We start from the raw sequence: 17,488 nt of genomic DNA, 5'->3' as shown, positions 1-17,488 counted from the left end.
ATTGGAAATGTATTTCCCACCCTCATGTTTTGATATCATGGTTTAGTTGATTGTCCATCTAGTGAGAGAAATTCGAATATGCGGGCCAATTTTTTTGAGGTGGATGTACCCGGTTGAAAGATACATGAAGATCTTAAAGTTTCTTTAAAAATCAGAGTCTTTTAAAATCTTTTTCACAAAAGGATGATCTTTCAAAAGTTTCTTGAATCGCAAGGAATAAGATTTTTTAAGTGTAGCGGAAATAGTTGACTACGTGAAAAGTAAACAAGATGTAACTCAGTCTTCCACCAATCCATACAATGGTTCACCACATTCAAAACTCTTTCTTTCAAGGCAAGTAATTACTCAAATAAGCTCATCACAAAGAATTCAGTCAAGATGAACACATGCTTTGATTTTCACATAATCACATAGTGTCCAACAAATGTTATTCTCATGAATGATCAATTAACTAAGCATAGATGTAATTATGTGCTCATGGAATCTTTCCTCACCAGATAAAGTGTTTCACTTAAACACACAAGTGTATAAGAGGTCACTCATTCACTCTACTATCACAATGTCACATGAATCAACTTTGCCTTTCATTTAACCACAATCAAACACATTCATAAGCAAGTATCACCACAAGGGCTTTTCTATGGCTTATAATGTGGCTGGGCTAACAAGAAAATTGGTTTTTCTTGATCACAAAATCCTTGAGTTAAGTGAATCATCTAAACACAACCATTCTTCCTTCTTCCCAACTTTCTTTTGCATTGAGCTTTTCTTTTTCTTTCTTTTCTTTCCTTTTTATTTTACTTTTCACATGCTTAGCTCAATGCTTTTCATATTCCTTTTTTAGACCTCCCAACAACCCCAAACTTGAACATTTATCCATACCACAAGATATTTTTCAACTCAACTCAAGGTAAAGCTTTTCAAAAAGGATTTTCTATCATGTTCAAGGCTAAGGGTTCAAAGGATAAAACACATTGTGCTCTCTTTTATTGGGCTAAAATCATGCATTTGGCTTATAAAGGGTTACCAATAAATGGCCTTGATCAAATGATACATACAAGAAGGTGATTCAATCATAGAAATCTAGGCAAAGTCATTCATGCTTTCAATGTAATAGCATTCAATCACACAAACTCTGGAGTTCAAAACCTCACATATAAGCTCGTCCAATCATTCCACATACACATCTTGCTTAGCATCATAATCACAATCACAACATCATGCATCTGTTCACATAGCTTGTGAGCAACCACATATATATCAGCATATAGTGCACAATCTCAACATCAATCTATATCCAAGCATCATCAAGCAATACTCATCATGCATAAATCACAAGCAAACCATCATAGCAGATAAAGTTTCACACTGAGTACATCACAACCTATTCTAATAACAAAAGCAAATAAGTTAAAAAGAGTTTAGAACACTAGGGTGCCTCCTAGTAAGCACTTGTTTAACGTCACAAGCTTGACCCAATAAGCTCAAGGATCAACCAACTTCATCACTATAGACAAACGCTCCACTTCTCCTCCTAGATAATGCTTGAGACGTTGACCATTTACTACCCAGCTTCTCGGTGGATCACTAGCAGTTGGATCAACCAATTCAATTGCTCCATGTGGACGCACAACTTTCACTATGAACGGTCCTGACCATTTTGACTTCAACTTTCCAGGAAAAAGCTTCAATCGTGAATTGAACAATAACACCTACTGCCATGTATTAAAGAATTTTCTTATCAACTTCCTGTCATGATAGAATTTTACCTTTTCTTTGTAATTCTTGGATGAATCATATGCATGCAACCACATCTCTTCAAGCTCCAGCATTTGCCTTTTGCGCATGTTCTAAGTTTTAGAAGGATCAAAATTCAACAATTTAAGAGCCCACAAAGCTTTATGCTTCATCTCCACTAGCAAATGACATGTTTTCCCATAGACTAGCTGATAAGGTGATAAACCCATAGATGTCTTCATTGCAGTCCTATACGCGCAGAGAGCATCATTCGGCTTCTATGACCAGTCCTTTCTTGATGAAGCAACTGTTTTCTCCAAGATCCTCTTTATCTCTCTATTAGACACCTCAGCTTGCCCATTGGTCTGTGGATGATAAGGTGCAGCTACCTTATGTCTCACACCATAAGGTGCAGCTACCTTTGTGGATGATAAGTCAGTTGATAATTACAGAAATGAGATCCTCCATCACTAATAAGTACTCTTGGAGTTCCAAACCGTGAGAAGATCTGCCTCTTTAGAAATTTAATCACAGTGCTGGCATCATTTTTGGGACACGCTAATGCTTCCACCCATTTACTCACATAGTCCACCGCCACCAATATGTATTCATTGTTGAAAGATGGTGGAAACAGTCCTACAAAACCAATACCCCAGCAATCAAAAACTTCAACCTCTAAAATGCCTTATAATGGCATCTCATGACGTCTTGAAATAGTCCCAGTTCTTTGACACTTATCACAATTTCTGGCATGGTTATGAGCATCTTTAAACAAGGTAGGCCAATAAAATCTTGACTGGAGAACTTTTGTAGTTGTTCTTTCTCCATTGAAATATCCCCCATAAGGTGAATCATGACAATGCTAGAGAATTCCTTCTACTTCTTCATTTGTCACACACCGCCTCAAAAGATTATCTACTCCAACTTTGAACAAATAAAGATCATCCCAGATGAACTGCTTCGCATCATGTAAAAATTTCTTTCTTTGTTGCCAACTGAAATCCTCTGGAATTACTCCTACAGCTTTGAAATTTGCCATATCAGAAAACCAGAGCCTTTGTTGAATATACATGAGGGTTTCATCTAAAAAAGACTCCCAGATTTCTGCTTCTTTGCTTGTAACCTCACTGTTAACCAACTGTGATAAATGATCAACAATCAAATTATCACTACCCTTCTTGTCACAGATTTCCACATCAAATTCTTGTAATAGAAGCACCCATTTGATCAATCGTGACTTAGAATCTGGCTTTGTCAACAAATACTTTATAATTGCATGATCTGTGTAGATAATCACCTAAGACCCAATAAGATAAGGTCTAAATTTCTCCAAGGCATACACTATAGCCAGAAACTCCTTTTCAGTAATAGCATAATTCAATTGGGCATCATTCAAAACTTTGTTGGCATAATAGATTGTGTGAAATACCTTCTCTTTTCTCTGACCAAGCACAGTTCCTATTGCATAATCACTTGCATCACACATTAGTTCAAAATTCTGATTCCAATCTGGAGCTACAATCACTGGAGCCGATACCAATTTGCTTTTCCAGATGTCAAAGGCTTCCAAACATTCTTCATCCATCACAAAAGGTACGTCCTTAACCAACAGATTACTCAATGGTTTGGCAATTTTTAAGAAATCTTTAATAAATCTTCTATAAAATCCAGCATGGCCTAGAAAGCTTCTGATTCCCTTCACATTTGTTGAGGGAGGAAGTTTCTCAATGACCTCTACTTTGGCTTTATCCAATTCGATCCCCTTAGCAGAAATCTTGTGCCCCAACACAATTCCTTATGTTACCATGAAATGACATTTCTCCCAATTAAGCACAAGATTCATTTGAACACATCTCTTGAGGACAATATCCAAATTCGCCAAACACCTTTGGACAAAATCTCCAAAAACTAAAAAATCATCCATGAAGACTTGAATACACTTCTCTATTATATATGCAAAAATTGCCTGCATACACCTTTGAAACGTGGTTGGAGCATTACATAACCCAAATGACATCTTTCTGTAGGCAAAGACACCAAAAGGACATGTGAATGTCGTCTTCTCTTGGTCTTTTGGATCTACCACAATTTGATTGTATCCAGAGTATCCATCCAAAAAGCAATAAAAAGTCTGACCTGCCAATCTTTCCAGCATCTGATCCATAAAAGGAAGAGGAAAATTATCCTTCCAAGTAGCCTTATTCAACTTCCTGTAATCAATGCACATCCGCCATCCAATAACAGTCTTAGTGGGAATAAGCTCATTCTTCTCATTATGGATTACTGTCATCCCACCTTTCTTTGGCACTACCTATATTGGATTCACCCATTCATTGTCAGAAATTGGATATATGATGTCAGCTTCCAAAAGCTTCAATACTTCTTTTCTAACCACCTCTATCATCACTAGATCTAATCTTCTCTATGGTTGAGCACTTGGCCTATAGTCATCCTCCATAAAGATTTTGGGCATGCAATAAGTTGGGTTTTTTACCTTTGAGATATGAGATTGACCACCCAATAGCTTCTTTGTTGACTTTCAATATTTCTACCAACTGTTCTTCTTCTTCAGGAAGCAAAGAATTACTAATGATAACTGGCTTCGTCCCATCTTCTTTTAAGAAAATATACGTCAAATGTGATGGTAACATCTTTAACTCCATCTTCTTTTCTTTGACTTCTTCTTTGGTATCAATCATCTCAAACTTAGCACCCTCCACTGGAATCTCCTTCAATGTCTCAAAATACGTCATACATTCATCAATCAATTTTTCTTCCTCTTCATTCAAGTCTTCACAAGCATCAATAAGAGTTTTCTCTAATGGAGAAGAATAACGTACCATCCTTTCTTGCACCATACAAACTTCATCAAGTATATCAAATTGAAAACATGCTTTATCATCTTTAGGATGTGTCATGGCTTTGAATACATCAAAATTCACTTCTTCATCTTGAACTCTTGCTTTAAGCTTATTATTCTTCACATTAATTAAAACTCTAGCAGTATTCATAAATGGTCTCCCAAGAATGAGAGGCACCTCTCCATTCTCCTCCATCTCCATTATAACAAAATCCACTGGAAATACAAGTTTGTCAACCTTTACCAGCACATCTTCAACTACCCCATACTGATATTTAAGAGACCTGTCTGCCAATTTGATAACAGTTGAAAAACTGTAATTTTCATGATTAAAATTGACACTAAAAGCAACCTTTACACTTAGAAACTAGCTTGAAATCATGCTTTTCTTCATATTTTCATAAATAAGAGAGCTGGACAGGTTTATGCTTGATTTCAGTGTTTTTGTGCAGGTTTTAAGGTGAATTTGGTGATAGAAGTGAAGAAGGAGAGAGATGGAATCAGAAAAGACATCAAAAAGTGCAAAAGGAGAAGCCGAAGTCACTGCTCAGCGGCAGTTTACCGCTGAGCGGCACTCAGGAGCTTACGGGAGGTCCGCTGAGGGGAAGAAACGACTCACGCACTTACCGCTGAGCGACACTTTTATGGGCTTGGACCTAATTTTCTGTAATTTACGAATAATATATAAGCTTTAGGGTTTCCTAGGGTTAGGTATCTTTGGCTGGAACGAAGCAAACACTCTCTCTTCCACCCCTTTGAAGGAGGATCTTGGATGCTGAGGCTTCCTCTTCACCTTTTTAGGGTTTTATCTTTCATTCTTTCATTGTTATTCATCTAGGTTCACCATGAATATGGTGAACTAAACCTTGTATGTTTGTTGGGGAATCAATGTAATCTTTTGAAGCTCTCATATATGGAATTTGTTTTTACATCTTTTATTTAAGATCTATGCTTTCTTTCATCATTAGTTAGGGTTTCTCCTCTTTGCTTAATGCTTGCATTGTTTAACTCATTTGATGCATGATTATTGGTTTTGTCGATACGGGCGCGTACGGGGAAGTCTAGATCCGGGGAATTTCTCCCAATATTATATTGGTTGTCGTTAAGCTCCTGTACTTATGACCTAATTATTAGGAATGCTAGGAATTGTATGAACTCGTGATTAGGGAGAAGCCTTCTTGAAAGGTACTTTAGAGAGTGGCATTAACAATGATGATTTGAATGTTGAATTCCTAAAATATATGAGAGTGGATAAGATGAAATTGACCCCCAACAACATATTCATACATATATTTCATTGAAAGTGTTTATCTTTTGCTTTTTGCCATTGATCAAAACATTCATGCATACATATTTAATTTTCGTCTTTTGCATATAAAAATCCAAATATTTCGTCTTTAAGTCTTAGCTAATCAATAAACCACACAACTAAACTAGGCCGTGAGTCCTTTGGGAAGAACGATACTTGGTCTTACCAAGTTTATTACTTGAACGATTCGGTCATACTTGCCGATTGAAAACAAGTTTGTGACATCATATTTTGGTGTTCATAAATTTGTCCATCACAATTGAAGTGTCGTTCTAGTAGGTTTGAGTTCCAAACCGTCAATTCATTTGAACATAGAAAGCGGCATTAAATTAAAGTGTCCATCACAATTGAAGTGTCCATCAAGTTTTTGGCGCCGCTGCCGGGGACTCGTGGTTTAAATGGTTAATTTGTGTGATTGTTGATTATCTTTGACTTTAATTTTGAATTTCTGTTTTTATTTTTTTTTTCGGTTTTTATTTTATTTTATTTTATTTTATTTTATTTTCTGTTTTCTGTTTTTATCTTCTCCTATATCTTTTTGTGCTAACCAAATATTCTAGGGTTTTGTGTTCTTGTGTATGCAGGAGGCAATTCGAACTAGGAGCAAGAAAACAGCAGAACCTCTTCTTGAAGGTCTAGACGAGAGTAGACGGAGGAGAAGAATCCGAACATCTAGAGAACTTTTCCCTCCTCCGGAAACTCTGTTGCAACCATCACCACAAGGTTCTGTTCATAGCACAGAAAATATGGAGAACAATAATATCCGAAGAACTCTTGCTGACTACACCAATATAGCTGGACCTCAGCACTTTAACAGTATAGCTAGACCTAGAGTCAATGCAGCTAACATGGAGGTCAAACCAGCACTGATCCAACTGGTGAAAAGCAACCAATTCAATGGGTTATCTCATGAAAGCCCATATGAGCACCTCACAACCTTCAATGAGATTTGCAACACAGTCAAAATTAATGGGGTGCCAGATGAAGCGATCAAACTTAGTTTGTTTCCTTTCTCATTGGGAGGCAATGCTAAACTTTGGTTAAATTCTTTTCCAGAAGGAAGTTTAACAGATTGGGAAGCAGTGGTGACAAAGTTTTTAAACAAGTACTTTCCATAATCTAAGAGGATAAAAGGCAAGTAAGAGATATCTTCATTTAAGCAGGGCATGGAAGAATCACTGGGGCATGCATGGGACAGATATAAAAGCCTGTTACAAAAAACGCCCATGCATGGTTTCAAAGAAGAAGTAGTCCTAACTTTCCTTGGAGGTCTTGGTTCACAAACTAAGATGATGCTTCATGCCTCAGCAGGAGGAAACATTAAATGGAAAACTCCAGAGGAAGCAACTGAAATTATTGAAAATATGGCTATTAGTGACAACGAATTCAACATTGAAAGAGGATATCATAGTCAGAAGGAGTTGTTACAGTCAAATGATGCTTTGCTTATTCAAAATAGAATTATATCTCAACAGCTTGAAGAGGTAATTATGAAGCTTTCTCAAATAACACAGGAAATACAACAGGTCTCAATGGTTCAAGTGCAACAACAAAAATGGCAAATGCAATCTACTCCAATTGAGAAAACAACAAAACTTGAAGAGACTTTCCAAAGATTCTTGAAGACAAATGCGTCTTATTGTCAGAATGTAGATGTTGCATTTAAAAATATGGAGGTTTATGTTAAGAGAATAATTGACAAGATGAAACATGATAATCTCAGAAAGGAGTGTAAAACTGTTGTGACCAGAAGTGGTAGAGTGTTAGAAGAGAGAAAACAAGAAAGAAAAGAGAAAGAAAATGAGAGTGAGAGTGAAAAAGAAACATGTGAGTGGAAAGAAAGAGTTGAGAGAGAGAAAAAGAAAAAAGAAGAAGAGAGAGAGGAGAGACAAAAAGAAAAAGAGTATGAAAAGCCACTTCCTTATCCAAAGAGTTATTCAAGGAAGGAGAAAGAAAAGCAGTTGGAAAGATTCATGGAGTTGTTTAAGAAGCTTGAGATCACCATACCATTTTCTGAAGCATTGCAACAAATGCCAGCATATGCAAAGTTTTTGAAGGAACTCCTCACAAAGAAACACAAGTATATTGAAAAGGAAACTATCAATGTACAGGGTAACTGCAGTGCAATCATACAGAAACTACCTCCTAAACTTAAAGATCCAGGAAGCTTTACTATTCCATGCACCATAGGAGATGTGAAAGTTGGAAGAGCATTGATTGATTTGGGAGCTAGCATTAATCTAATGCCGCTATCCATGTGCAGAACAATTCAGGGGTTGGAAATTAAACCAACCAGAATGGCTCTTCAATTGGCGGACAGGTCTCTTAAATATCCATCTGGAGTGGTTGAAGATGTTCTAGTAAAGGTTGACAAATTTGTATTTCCAGTGGATTTTATTGTGATGGAGATGGAAGGGAATAGTGATGTTCCTCTTATTCTTGGGAGACCTTTTATGAAGACTGCTAGAGTTCTGATTGATGTAGAGAATGGTAAGCTTAAAATGAGAGTTGATGATGAAGAAGTCACTTTTGACGTATCCAAGGCCATGACATATCCAAATGATGACAAAGCATGTTTTCAATTTGATGAACTTGATGAAGTTTGTATGGTGCAAGAAAGGATGGTGCGAAATATTTCTCCATTGGAAAAAACTCTCATTAATGCATGTGAAGATTTAGATGAAGAAGAAGAGAAATTGATTGATGAATGTCTGATGGACTTGGAAACATTGAAAAAGAGTCCGGAGGAAGATCCAATATTCGAAATAATTGATAAAGAAGAAGCAGTCAAAGCACAGACACCAGAATTAAAAAGATTACCATCACATCTGAAATATGTTTTTCTAGAGAAAGATGGAACAAAGCCAGTCATCATCAATAACTCTTTATCTCTACAAGAAGAAGAGCAGTTGATAGAAATTTTGAAAGCCAACAAAGAAGCAATTGGGTGGTCAATATCAGATCTCAAAGGTATTAGCCCAACTTATTGCATGCACAAGATTTTTATGGAAGAAGATTATAAACCAAGTGCTCAACCACATAGAAGGTTAAATCCTATTATGAAGGAGGTGGTCAGAAAATAAGTGTTGAAACTACTAGAAGCAGGTATCATCTATCCAATCTCTGACAGTGAATGGGTGAGTCCAGTACAGGTGGTTCCAAAGAAAGGTGGGATGACAGTAATTTATAATGATAAGAATGAACTTATTCCTACTCGGACAGTTACTGGCTGGCGTATGTGCATTGATTACAGGAAGCTAAATAAAGCTACTAGGAAAGGTCATTTTCCTCTTCCTTTCATGGATCAGATGTTAGAAAGGTTATCAGGGCAGGCTTTCTATTGTTTTCTAGATGGATATTCGGGATCAAATTGTGGTAAACCCAAAAGACCAGGAGAAGACGGCTTTTACTTGTCCTTTTGGTATCTTTGCATATAGAAAGATGCCTTTTGGATTATGTAATGCTCCAGCTACGTTTCAGAGGTGTATGCAGGCAATTTTTGCAGATCTCTTAGAAAAATGCATTGAAGTATTCATGGATGATTTCTCAGTTTTTGGAGATTCTTTCTAGAGATGTTTGGCTAATTTGAACACTGTCCTCAAAAGATGTGTTCAGACAAATCTTGTTCTTAATTGGGAGAAATGTCATTTCATGGTAACTGAAGGAATTGTATTGGGGCATAAAATTTCTGCTAAAGGAATTGAGGTAGACAAAGCTAAAGTAGAAGTCATTGAGAAACTACCTCCACCAACAAATGTAAAGGGGATTAGAAGTTTTCTTGGTCATGCTGGGTTTTATAGAAGATTCATCAAAGATTTCTCAAAAATTGCTAAACCATTGAGTAATCTTTTGATGAAGGATGCGCCTTTTGTATTGAATGAAGAATGTCTGAAAGCTTTTGATATATTGAAGAAGAAGTTAGTGTCAGCTCCAGTAATTGTAGCGCCAGATTGGAATCAAAATTTTGAATTAATGTGTGATGCGAGTGATTATGCAATAGGAGTTGTCCTTGGCCAGCGGAAAGAACAAAAGTTTCATCCAATTTATTATGCTAGCAAGGTTCTGAATGATGCTCAATTGAATTATGCTACCACAGTAGAGAAATTTAGACCTTATCTTATTGGGTCCAAGGTGACTGTCTATACAGATCATGCAGCTATCAAATATTTATTGACAAAACCAGATTCTAAGCCACGTCTGATTAGATGGGTATTACTATTGCAAGAATTTGATGTAGACATCCGTGATAAGAAAGGAAGTGAAAACTTAATTGCTGATCATTTGTCACGGTTAGTCAACAATGAGGTAACTAGCAAGGAGTCTGAAATCTGGGAATCTTTTTCAGATGAATCACTCATGTATATTCAGTAGAGACCCTGGTTTGCTGATATGGCTAATTTCAAAGCTGCAAGGGTCATGCCGGAAGACTTAACTTGGCAACAAAGAAAGAAATTTTTGCATGATGCCAAGCAGTTTGTTTGGGATGATCCTTATTTGTTCAAAATTGGAGCAGATAATCTTCTGAGGAGATGTGTTACAAATGAAGAAGCAGAAGGAATTCTCTAGCATTGTCATGATTCACCTTATGGAGGACATTTTAATGGAGAAAGAACAGCAGCAAAAGTTCTCCAATCAGGATTTTATTGGCCAACTTTGTTTAAAGATGCCCATAATCATGCTAGAAATTGTGATAAATGTCAAAGAGCAGGGACAATCACTAAACGTCATGAGATGCCTTTACAAGGTATTTTAGAGGTTGAGGTTTTTGATTGTTGGGGTATTGATTTTGTTGGACCCTTCCCTCCATCTTTCAACAATGAATATATTCTGGTAGTAGTAGATTATGTGAGTAAATGGGTGGAAGCATTAGCTTGTCCTAAAAATGATGCTAGCACGGTAATTAAATTCTTGAAGAGGCAGATATTCTCACGTTTCGGCACTCCAAGAGTGTTGATCAGTGATGGAGGATCTCATTTTTGCAATTATCAGCTAGAGAAAGTACTCAAACACTATGGAGTAAAACATAAGGTAGCTGCACCTTATCATCCACAAACTAATGGACAAGCTGAGGTGTCTAACAGGGAGATAAAAAGGATCCTGGAAAAAACAGTGACTTCATCAAGAAATGATTGGTCTCTCAAATTGGATGATGCTCTTTGGGCTTATAGGACAGCAATGAAGACGTCTATGGGATTATCACCATTTCAATTAGTCTATGGGAAAGCATGCCATTTGCCAGTAGAATTGGAGCATAGAGCATTATGGGCTTTGAAATTCTTGAATTTTGATCCTTATGAAACTCAATGCACACGCAGACGGCAGATTTTGGAGCTTGAAGAAATGCGATTACATGCATATGATTCATCCAAGGCTTACAAAGAAAAAATTAAATTTTATCATGACAAGAAGTTGGTGAATAGAGTTTTCAATCCAGGACAACAGGTACTATTGTTCAATTCAAGATTGAAGATATTTCCTGGGAAGCTGAAGTCAAAATGGTCAGGACCATATGTGATAAAAGAAGTGCATCCGCTTGGAGCAATTGAAATATTTAATCCAGCTGCTGATGATTGATAACAGTTGAAAAACTGTTATTTTTATGCTTAAATTTGACACTAAAACCAACCTTTACACTTAGAAACTAGCTTGAAATCATGTTTTTCTTTATATTTTTGGAAATAAGAGAGCTGGACAGGTTTATGCTTGATTTCAGTGTTTTTGTGCAGGTTTTAAGGTGAATTTGGTGAAAGAAGTGAAGAAGGAGAGAGATGAAATCAGAAAAGACAATAAAAAGTGCAAAAGGAGAAGCCGAAGTCACCGCTCAGCGGCAGTTTACCGCTGAGCGGCACTCAGGAGCTTGCGAGAGGTCCGCTGAGGGGCAAAATGGCCGCTGAGGGGAGAAAACGAGTCACGCACTCACCGCTGAGCGGTAGTTTACCGCTGAGCGGTAGTTTACCGCTGAGCGGTACTTTGGAAGTCACGGGAGATCCGCTGAGGGGCAAAATGGCCGCTGAGGGGAGAAAACAAGTCACGCAATCACCGCTGAGCGGTAGTTTACCGCTGAGCGGCACTCTAATGGGCTTGGACTTGACTTTTTGTAATTTACGAGTGATACATAAGCTTTAGGGTTTCCTAGGGTTAGGTATCTCTGGCTGGAACGAGGCAAACACTCTCTCTACCACCCCTTTGAAGGAGGATCTTGGATGCTGAGGCTTCCTCTTCACCTTTTTAGGGTTTATTCTTTCATTCTTTCATTGTAATTCATCTAGGTTCACCATGAATATGGTGAACTAAACTCTGTATGTTTGTTGGGGAATCAATGTAATCTTGTGAAACTCTCATATATGGAATCTGTTTTTACATCTTTTAATTAAGATTTATGCTTTCTTTCATCATTAGTTAGGGTTTTTCCTCTTTGCTTAATGCTTGCATTGTTTAACTCATTCGATGCATGATTATTGGTTTTGTCGATACGGGAACGTACGGGGAAGTTCTCCCAATTTTATATTGGTTGTCGTTAAGCTCCTGTACTTATGAACTGATCATTAGGAATGCTAGGAATTGTATGAACTCGTGATTAGGGAGAAGCCTTCTGGAAAGGTACATTAGAGAGTGGCATTAACAATGGTGATTTGACTGTTGAATTCCTTAAAATATATGAGAGTGGATAAGATGAAATTGACCCCCAACAAACATATTCATATCTATAATTCATTGAAAGTGTTTAGCTTTTGATTTTTGCCATTGATCAATATTCATGCATACATGTTTATTTTCTGTCTTGCATTCTAAACCACAAATATTACGTTTGTAAGTCTTAGTTAATTAAGAAACCACATAACTAAACTAGGCCGTGAGTCCTTTGGGAAGAACGATACTTGGTCTTACCAAGTTTTATTACATGAACGATTCGGTCATACTTGCCGATTGAAAACAAGTTTGTGACATCATAATTTGGTGTTCATAAATTTGTCCATCAAGTTTTTGGTGCCGTTGCCGGGGACTCGTGGTTTAACTGGTTAATTTGTGTGATTATTGATTACCTTTGACTTTAATTTTGAATTTCTGTTTTATTTTCTGTTTTTATTTTTTTTGGTTATTATTTTATTTTATTTTCTGTTTTTATTTTATTTTATTTTATTTTCTGTTTTTATTTTATTTTATTTTATTTTTCTGTTTTTATTTTATTTTATTTTATTTTTCTGTTTTTATTTTTCTGTTTTTATTTCCTATCTTCTTATCTTTTCAATTATATCCTTTGTTTTTTTTTTCTCTATCTTTTTGTGCTAACAATTGTTTTTAGGGTTTTGTGCCTAATGTCTGCAGAATGCAATTTGGTCAAGAATTTAACTATATGTGCACTCAATTCTACCAAAGTAATCTCAACCACTGGTGGGAACATGACTCAAGCATGGATCAAAGCCAATCTTGGCAAGCTGCCGGACAATTTGAGAACCAACCACAACAACAATGGCAGCAACAAAGCTTTAAAATCAACAAAGGGAAGCAAGAGATCTCTTCATTTAGACAAGGCATGGAAGAATCACTGGGGCATGCATGGGACAGGTATAAAAGCCTATTACGAAAGACTCCCAAGCATGGATTTAACGAAGGAGAAGTAGTCCTAATCTTCCTTGGAGGTCTTGGTTCACAAACCAAGATGATGCTTGACGCCTCAGCTGGAGGCAATATCAAATGGAAGACTCCAGAGGAAGCCACAGAAATAATTGAAAACATGACTACTAATAAGTGGAACAGTGAAAGAGGAGCTCCTATTCAACAAAAAGGAGTTCTACAGTTGCAATCAAATGATGCTTTGATAGCTCAGAACAAGTTAATAACTCAACAATTGGAGAATCTCTCAAAGATACTTGAACAATTGCCACAAGAGTTAAAGACTGTTGCACAGGTACAATCCCAGTTATGCGAATTGTGTGGAGGTGACCATATCAATGGTCAATGTGCCTTTCCAGTTGAAGCCGTAGAGGATGTAAACTACATGACCAATCAGTACCGTCAAGGGAGCTACAATCAAGGGTGGAAACCACACCCAAGTATTGGTCAGGAACAAAGTGGGCAAGCTGGACAAACTGGGCAATTTAACAAGCAACAGCAACAAACCTTTCTATCAGGAAGTTTGGATGACACCCTTCAACAATTTTTGAAAAATTCTGACGCTACTCAGAAAAGCATTGAAGAATCATGTAAAAGGATGGAGATGCAGCTTCATTCCATTAGTCAGAGATTGAATGATGAGGTTAATACTGAAGTTAACCCTAAGGAGGAAGGGCAAGCCATTATCACTGAAAGTGACAAGATTCTTGATGAGAAAAAAATAGGGGGCGATGAGGAAAAGATAGAGAGAAAAGAAAAAGAAGAATTGAGTGAGAGAAATAAAGATGAAGAAAAAGAGAAAGAAGTGGTTGAGAGAGAAGAGAGAAAGAAAATTTGTGTGGAAATAAAGAAGTTGGAAAGAAAAAGAAAAGGGAAGAAAAAAATAAAAGAAAAGAAAAAGAGAAAATTTAGGGAGAGAAAAAGGAAGAAAAAAAAGATGAGAGGAAAGAAGAAGAAATCATATGAAAAATCACATCCTCATCTAAAGAAGAATCATAGGAAGGAAAAGAAATTCAAGTGCTTTATGGAAATCTTCAAGAAATTGGAGATTAAAGTTCCTATGGTTGAGACATTGCAACAGGTTCCTGGTTTGATCAAATTTCTGAAGAAGTTCAGTAGAAAGAAGAAAAAGAAGAAGGAACTTGAGGTTGGGTCAAGCTAATGACGTTAAAAGAGCGCTTGCTGGGAGGCAACCCAATGAACTTAAAAACTTTTGATTTGGTTTTGTAATTTTTAATTTGTGAACATTATTTTTGTATTTATTTTGTTGGATATAGCATCTACTGAAGGATGCTAGGTGGTTAAGTATCTATTGAAGGATACAATGGCTGTAACACCTACTGATGGGTGTTGGTAAGAAAATTTTGCACCTACTGAAGGGTGTTGGTGGATTTTGGGTCAGGCTCGTGACGTTAAACAAGCGCTACCTGGGAGGCAACCCAGTTGATTGAATATTTTTGTTGATTTGTTTTAGTTAGGGTTTGCATAAGCATTTTTGAACATTGAATTGCAGGAAGCCAGTGAGGGGCATGTCTAGGAGGCACGTAGGTTAAGAAAAGAAGGAGAAGAACACATCACGAAAGTGCCGCTGAGCGGTACTTTACCGCTGAGCGGTACTCTCGCAGAATAGGGTTTTAGTTCCCCTTAGCGGGACCCGAGCCCATTAGGGTATTTTTAAACCCTAAGCTGCGCATTCTTTCACACTTTCAGACTTTTCTTTGCACAAACACTCCCACATACCTTCTCCAAGGTTTTCCACATCTTTTCACTCTTCCCTCTTAAGAAAATTTCTCTTCCACTCACTTTTTCACTAGTGTGCCATCAAAGTTTGGGGTTGGAAGAGAGCATTCTAGCTTGGAAGCATTCTCATTGCATCTAGTATCTCCACCCAAGTAAGTAAAATGCATTTTGTTCATTCTAGGGTTTTGATTTTGAATATGATGGTCAAAGCATGAAGATTTAGGGGTTTTGATTTCTTGGCATGATTTGATGATATATTTGATGTTTGAACCGATTAAACTGCATGATTATGAACTGGAAAACTGAAAATTGCATTTGGGTGGAGTTAGGAAAGCTTTAAAACAGGTTTTTCAAAAATCTGCAGAGTTACCGCTGAGGGGTAAACTGCCGCTGAGCGGCACTCTGCCAGATTTGATTTTTCTGGTTTTTTGTGATATGAAATGTGGTACTGGTGGCGCTGAGGGGGAATTCTGGCCCTCAGCGGTGGTTTAGCTTCGAAAGGAGTTGTGTTCTGTGTTTTACTAATGATTAACATCATGTTCTGTGGTTTTGTTTGTGTTCTGAATGTAGGAATGGCATCCTCTTCAGGAAAAAGATTGAAAACCATGGCAACCAAGAGAAAGGAAAAGGAACCAGAGCAACCCCACTCAAGCAGGTTCCTCTCTAGGAAACATGAGAAGCACTTTAAAGTGGTTCAGGACAGGAGACTTCTGATGGAGAGAAAGGTTGGAATGATACCTAACCTTGCTCCTCAATTTGGAGAGCAAGTTTTAGGGAATGACTGGGGAAAGCTAGCCACTTATCCTGCACCTGCCAACATAGCTGTGGTTAAGGAATTTTACACCAATGCAAAGAAGATTGGTGATTATCCAGCTGAGAATTATTTGGGCTATGTCAGAGGCCATGCTATCAGGTATGATCCTGATTCAATTAATAACTTTCTGGACACTGTATGGGCTGGTGAGCAGTGCCAGTTTGCTCTTTGCATGGAGGAAGGTGCTGATTATGAGGATGTGGAGAGAGTACTGTGTATACCTGGAGGACACTTCCAAAGGAATCGATCTGGCTCAGTGGTTAACATTAGGAGGACAGATTTGACTCCTCTTGCAAAGTATTGGATGGCGTTTTCTCATGCCAACATTCAGCCATGTTCACATGTGTCAGATATTACTCTCAGCAGGGCATTCTTCATCTACTGTGCTATCAGAAACTTGAATGTTAATATTGGGCACGTGATAGCTGATGAGATTAGTGTGTGCGCCAATACTTCAAACAACAAAGCACCACTGGGACATCCTTCTTTGATCACACACCTTTGCAAGATAGCTGGGGTGGACACTTCTGCTCCACCATTTGAGAGGCCAAGAAAAGCTATTGATGAGGCCTATTATAGACAGTACTGTGGAGGTGATGATGCAGCTCAGCCAGTTCCACCACGCCGGGCTCGTAGAGAGAGAGGGCCAGCACAGAGCCAGACATCTGCTGATACACATGAAGCAGAACCATTCCAGATGAGGGACATGTACATGTCTCTTATAGGTGCTCAGTTGCAGTCCATTCACAGAGGGCAGGTGGCCACTGCTGAGATGATTGTGGGGATGTATGATACACCTCCAGCCCACAGGTGGACTATGGATGAATTCCATAATGTGGTAGCTTGGCCAGAGGAACCAGTGCATGGAGGAGGAGCTGAAGCAGCTGAAGCTTCAGCTAGAGATATGGAAGAAGATGAAGCTGATGAAGATGATGCATTTGAAGATGATGAAGATGAGGAGGAAGAGGAAGATACAGAGGACAGCTCAGATTGATGAGGAGCTGAGATAGCATTTACTGATGAATGTTATCATGTGCTTATGTTTTGTGGTTTAAGTTTTCTGAACTTATTTGTTTTTGTTTTTAGATTAAGGTTTGATGTACTTTATTTGAAACCTGGTTTGTTGTGATGGTTTGCTATTAACTGTGATTCTGTGATAAGTAATTCTGAATGATGCTTATGATTGATTGATGTTGAGTGATGTGCACATTAAAATGCTTATACAGGTGATTCACAAGCTTTATGAACAAATGCATGATATCATGATTGTGATTGTGAAATTAAGCAGGATGTGTATGTCAAATGTGAATGAGCTTATATGTGAGATTTTGAGCTCCAGAGTTGTTATTGTTGAATGCTATTATTTTGAATGCATGAATGGTTTTGCCCAGGTTTTCTATGATTGAATCAATTG

This window comes from Vigna umbellata, chromosome 5 (assembly GCF_029865625.1).
Source record: "Vigna umbellata cultivar VRB3 chromosome 5, Vumbellata_1.0, whole genome shotgun sequence".
NCBI lineage: Eukaryota > Viridiplantae > Streptophyta > Magnoliopsida > Fabales > Fabaceae > Vigna > Vigna umbellata.
The sequence above is the reverse complement of the archived record's forward strand: the minus strand, read 5'-3'. Positions refer to the sequence as shown.